Source organism: Grus americana, chromosome 1 (genome assembly GCF_028858705.1).
Source record: "Grus americana isolate bGruAme1 chromosome 1, bGruAme1.mat, whole genome shotgun sequence".
NCBI lineage: Eukaryota > Metazoa > Chordata > Aves > Gruiformes > Gruidae > Grus > Grus americana.
The window spans coordinates 218,516,650-218,523,249 of record NC_072852.1 but is presented as its reverse complement, the minus strand read 5'-3'; positions in this window follow the sequence as shown (position 1 = coordinate 218,523,249).

Below are 6,600 nucleotides of genomic sequence, written 5' to 3'. Positions count from 1 at the left end.
AGTCCCCTCCTCCCTGACAAAGTCTGTGCTAAAGCAGAGCAATTTCAGGATGATTTTTGTTGTTATTGGGTTGTTCTGGTGAGGACATGGTAAAAAAACCCCACATCTTTAACCTGCTGTGTTTGCTATTTTTTTAGGAAAACCCGGTCTGGAGTCTGCTGGAGATGCTCTGCCCTTCCCTGTCCCCTGCATCCTGGCTCTCCAGCTTCAGCGTTATTGAGCCGGTGGCATCACAAACAGCAAAATCCCTTTTCTTCCCCCGAGGGTTTTTGTATCTCATTCATTTCATGGGCTACATGTCTTGAAGGATGGTATCTCTCCATCCTGCAAATTTTTAACTGAAATTCTCCCAGATAGGCTTTTGCAATGTCAAAAGGATTTTTAAAATTACTTTAGCCCAAACAGGATGTCTCTCCTTGCTGGGCCATGCAGCCTGGCTTTCCTTCCCAAGGACTTTTTCATTCTAGGAACCAACTACAATTCTTTCTCATCCCTTTAGGTTTGACTGCGTCTGGGCTTGGTGGGATTATATTTCAATTGATAGGTGACAGTAAACATCTTGAAAAGAAGAGAGAAAGGGTAAGGGTGAAAATGGGAAGAATGCAGTGCTTTATCAGGGCTGTAATAACATTTATTTACATAGCAATGTATTTATCCTGCTCCGCTAAAGACAAAATATATTATAATTCAGACAACTTTGAGGGCTGATAAAGGCACAGTTCTAAGGATTTTGGTGTATAAATTCAGGTAAAGTTTCACTTCAATAACAACTGCAAATTACAAATGCTTCCAAGAAGCAGGAACTCGTTCAATTATTAAGCACCCGGCAGTGCCCGCCTTGAGCTCGCTGCACAGTCTGGCTCAGTGACTAATTACTTTTCAGTAAGATCCTTCTTAGGAGAAACTCTACCCCTCCTCATAGCATTGCTATCAGCACTCAGGTCATTAGAAGCAATTAAGACTAATTGTAAGCCTGCGTGGGCAGAAAGGCTTTAGGGAGTGGCAGGAGGCAGCAGGACCTCGCATCTCCCCATTAGATGTGGATCACAGAGTCACAGAACCCCAGACGGGTTTGGGTGGGCAGGGACCTCCCAGCCCATCCAGTTCCAGCCCCCTGCCATGGGCAGGGACACCCTCCACTAGCCCAGCTTGCCCAAAGCCCCATCCAACCTGGCCTTCAACACTGCCAGGGAGCCAGGGGCAGCCACAGCTTCTGGGGGCACCCTGTGCCAGGGCCTCAGCACCCTCACAGGGAAGGATTTCTGCCTCACATCCCATCTTCATCTCCCCTCCTGCAGCTTCAGGCCATTCCCCTTGGCCTGTCACTCCCTGCCCTTGGCACCAGCCCCTCTCCAGCTTTCCTGGAGCCCCTTTGGGGACTGGAAGGGGCTCTAAGGTCTCCCCGCAGCCTTCTCTTCTCCAGGCTGAACAAGCCCAACTCTCTCAGCCTGAGGTCTCCAGAGCAGAGGTGCTCCAGCCCTCGCATCATCTCCGTGGCCTCCTCTGGCCTCGCTCCAACAGCTCCATGTCCTTCTTGTGCTGGGGACCCCCGAGCTGGACGCAGCACTGCAGGGGGGTCTCCCCAGAGCGGAGCAGAGGGGCAGAATCCCCTCCCTCGACCTGCTGGTCACGCTGCTGGACACGCAGCCCAGGACACGGTTGGCTTTCTGGGCTGCCAGCGCACACTGCTGGGTCATGTTGAGCTTCTCATCCCCCAACACCCCCAAGTCCTTCTCCTCAGGGCTGCTCTCCATCCATTCTCTGCCCAGCCTGGAGTTGTGCTTGGGATTGCTTGGGATTGGATCAAGCTGCCCACACTGGACATGGACAGGGGGCTGTTTCCCATACATTAAGCTTCAATAAATCTGCTGCCATAATGAATGCCATTAATTAGGATCCATCTGCAGCCTCAGCTGAAAGACTGTGTGGGCAACAAAAGGCGTTGCAAAGTACCTTCTACATTTTAAAGCCACGCTGAAGGGATGGCAGGTGTAAGTGTTGACCCAGCTGACATCCACGACCAAGGAAAGACCTTGTTTTCCACGATGCTCCGACTCGTATGACGTGTGTCACAAAAAAAAAAAAAAAAGGAAAGAAAATTGAGAACCAGATGTTTCTCTCGGTGTGTTCTTGCTATGTGCATACTCATGTTTTAGCCACTTGCCCTTATATAATGCCATTAGGTCTCCTAATTAACACCTAGCACTCAGATGTAGCGAGGGGTGGAAATCTGGACCGGACTGCAAAGGCTCACGATGTGCAAGCTGTTGGTTTTTTTCTTTTTTTTTTTTTTTAAACTGAATTACAAGCAGCATGATGGCCTCTGTCCATAAATCGCAGTCTCTCTGACACCATGTCCCCGAGGAGTGAAGTGCATAATAGACTTGAAACTCTCCGAGAAGTGCATCTTGTGCAATTACGCAGCAACATAAATGCTCTGAGCTCAGGCAGCCTCTGAGTGCGGTGTTAATCCCCCGCTGGAAGGTTTTCAAGTCAAAGCGCATCCTTCAGGAAACATTATTCCTTCTGTGTTATTCATAAAAAAACATCCTCGTATTCTGAAAGATTTTCCGAGGCTGAAGGCATCTCGCACATCACGAGTGATACTCTCCCAAAATAGTTACGCCCGAGGGAGTGGACTGGCAGTTTTGCAAGAACAGAACAGGGAAAAATTGTACTTTTCCCCTTTCTTTTGCTTTCTTCCTTCTTACCCAGGGCAGGATTTCTCTCTGCCCCTTCCCAGCTATTGCTGTGGATGTTGAAACCCTGCTCTGTCACAATTTGCTGTCCTGTGTGTCCCTGCAGCACTGCCCATTCATAAGAATTCACATTTCAGTTGGATATACGCCTTGAGATTTCCCCTTTCTCCTGCTATGGAAGAATTTCACGATGAAGTTTATCACCAGAATAATAAGGATACTTCTTAGTGCCTTTGCACAGCCCACGAGATTCCTCTTTCTTCAGGACAGGAAGGAAAGTCCCGTGGTTGAGGGACAGGAAAGGGAACCACGAGTTCAAACTCTGTTTTTGTCTTTGGCTTTCCTCTTCTGAACGCAGCCTGCATCGACATCGGCGCTACGGTTGCCAACAGCTCTCGGTGCAGCTCCTGCGTGGGTTAAAAGGCGAGGCAGGGATTCAGAAAGCAGCCCCCAAAATATATAGAATTAAAGTGGCTATTGGCCACCGGTGGACTCTGGCCACCCAGTTTAGATCCCAGCTCTGCAAACAATTTCTGCAGAATTCAAAACATTTGCATCTCGGATTTTGGCTGATGTCAAATCCCGGCCCTAATCCAGCTAGTTTTTTCCTAACCCCACATGCAAAAAAGGATCAGCCCCATAAGTGGAGATGTGTCCCATTTCCAGTAGCTGCTCCTTGGCAAACCCAGCTTAGCTCTTGGACCTAGAGCACAGCTGGGGTAACCAGCAGAGCCCGGGCAGAATCGGGCTTGCTGATGTGGCTTCTTCCAGGCTGGAAGCCCCGATTTATTCATCTGTGGACACTTTGAATCTCAGACACATGAAATTTTATAATCTCTTTGCACAAGCGTTGCTATCGTTTGCTGTAACCTGGTTTTAATTGTTCCAAGAAATAGTCCTTCCACCACGTCCTCTGGAGGATTTAGCACCGCTGAACTGGCTGTAATGAGATCGGTATAATTTCTTTTTATTAAAGCACTTCGTGTAGCCCATTTAGGTTTTAGTCTCTGGGACTTTCCTAATGCTCGGTTTTCAACAGGAATTACCCTTTTCATTTACATGGGGTGCACTCAGGGTCTGCATGTCCAAATATTTGAAGGTCAAAGGCTTGCAGTGACCTAAAAGCTGAAGGAGCTGCAGGAAAGCTCTTGGTCAGAGAGTGGCAGCAGCAGGCAGGAGACGGCTCCAAGCTGGGAGCCACAGGGCTGATGCCCCAGGAGGAACAAGGGGTTCATGGGCTTTTTTCCTGCATCCCTTTCCCACATCATGCAATACCAATTCACGTTGCTAATTCCTGTATAGCTAATTCCTATATAGCTAATTGAATTCCCGCAGCCCAAGGGCTGGTGGCCGTCGTACACCCCTTGCACAGGGGAGCGCCTGGTGACCGAGGCTGGGCTGCATGCACCCCCTGTCCACGGCATCCTTTAGCTTAGAACCAAATTCCCCTTCAGCTCTAACGCTCTGCAGAAAGCTGTTTGCATCCTACAAGGGGAAAAAGATGGGTGAGCAGCCTTTGGGGCTGCAGGAGGACACTGTCTGACCGTGGAGATGCACCCCGGTGCTGTGCCATTGAGCAGCCGGCTTGGATGCTCCTCTACCTTTGAGGGTGTTCTGGCAAACACCCTGGTCCTGGGATGGAGCAGCAGCTTGTGCACTTGCAAAACTCGTGCCGGCTCACCGCAGCTAGAAATGAGGTGCTGAGGAAGAGGAGTCAATAGATGGTGCTCTTCTTTCGTGTGATATCGCAGCGTGATATTGCTGCTGAAAGGGGTGTCCACCTTCCCCTGCTGCTCTCTAGGCATGGGGGGTAAGGGTACCCTCGTCTGGGCCATTTTGGGTGTCTGCCTCTTGCTCCTCTGCAGCTGGAGAGTCTCCTCTTCCCACCAGGTTATTCCCTCCTGTCAAGGAGCTCCCACATCCCGTCCCCAAATTAACCATGTTTTGTGGGTCCTTGGGGGCTGTCTGTGCGCACCGCACAGCCTCTCTGGAAAGAAAGGAGTTACGCAGCTGTAAAATATTAATAATATGTTTTTTTAGATCTAATAATGCCTTCCTGAGATATTGCAGAGCCGACAAGAGCTGATAAAGTTTATTTTCTCTGCAGTGCATTATCTGTCTGATGCAGCCCTGCTTGGGAGGACAATTCAGGGTCACTTGGGCGAAGAGTATTTTTGAATGCACTGATTTGGCTGTCTCCTGCTTAGCAAAATGTATCTCTGCTGCTAGAGCTAATAAAGCAGTTGTTTAATTATTATTTAATGAGCTTGTGCAGGGAAAGCAGATAATCTTCCCTTTGGAAACATCAAGTCCCTCTGCCCAGCGTGCCCCGTTGCCCATGGCTGGTCTGTCCCATCCGTCAGACCCCAACAAGAAATGCCGGGAGGAAAAAAAAAATGTGGCTGTGTCTTTCTCAGCTGCTGCTACACTATGAGTTGGAAAATATCCCGTTTGGAGTATCCATCTGGGAATTTGTTGTGGTTTTGGGGATGAAAAGAGAATGGGGAACCCACCAAAGGTCTCTCCATCTCTCCTGGTACCTTATGTTCTCCTTGGATGTGACTTTGCAGCTGTCCGGATCCCCAGGCTGCAGCATCATGAAATCCAAGTGTGAATTTGCCCTGGCAAACCTCTCCTGGGTTTGTGCACCCATTTGTAGCCGAGACAACCCCGGACACCGATGTCCAGGGCAGCTGAGGCCGTGTACACCCAGCATCCCCGTGGAGCAGTGCCCGGGCAGGGTGCAGTATTTTGGCCAAGGGGCAGCAGCAGGTGAAGGGATGGACTCAGTCCTCCAGAGCTTTGCTTTTGAAATCCAGGTATTTGAAAAGGTTCAAAACCACCTCTTTGGTTGGGTTGGTTTTTTTGGTGGGTTTTTTTTTTTTTTTGGTAAAAGGTGCACACAAATGGCTTTGATGGAGACTATAAGGTGAACTTACAAAGTGTGTGCAGGACTAGGGGGTGTGATCTACTGAGAGAGCAGCAGCTCGTGGAGTCTGACAGCATTTGGTCCTGAAAACGTACCTCCAGAGACTGGGTTTTCATGCAAAGCAGTGAAACACTCTCAACATTAATTGCCCAGACACAATATCTCATGCCAGCCTTGCCCCGTTCTTCCCATCAAAAGCTCAAGGGAGGCAACGATGGCTGCAGCAGTCCTGGAGCGCTACCAAACCTGGTCTTGCTTGGATCGAGGGCATGGCCGAGCCTTGGAGGATCCATAACTGAGGTTGCTCTACTAAAACCTTTTCCTCCTTGACCTTTCTGCAAGCTACCAGGTCCCTGAGCAGCCCCTGGGCTTCCCACCCCCGTGGCACAGTGGCAGGTGGAGCGTGAGGGAGCTGGAGAGGGATCGTCTTCCCAATCCTGCCTAAAAGCTTTATAAATCAGGCTCTGCATCTGAGCTTGTCCATCTGCAGATGGTTGCTGAGAGGTTCCTGGATTTTCTGAGCAGGGTTAGGGCTGGCAGGGAGAGCCAGGTTTCCCAGTAAATGGTGGGAATGCTGATTTTTGAAGCTGCAAAAGGCTGGAGCTCTGGGGAATGGACATGCAGAGACCTGTTTTCACAGTCAGTTTATGCAGCTCTCTGGAGCACCTGCAATGTCTCCAGCAGGATTTGGTGACATTTCTATCACCTCCCTCTTCACAGGTGACCAAGAGGAGCCTCCCAGGGTGTATCGAGCTCCTGGGATGGGTAAGACAAGTGTCCTCACCTGGGTGCTCAGATGTATTTCCAAGTCCACGGGTTAAACACAGCCCCTGCAGCCACCTCCCGCTGGGGACCACATCCTCGAGCTACATCCCCCTGTGAGTGTTTCCCAGCTGTGATGAGCTAAACCATCTTGCTTCACCTTGCCGGTGATGCTCGGCAGCAGGTCCTAGCGACTGCCGGGTTGTACGA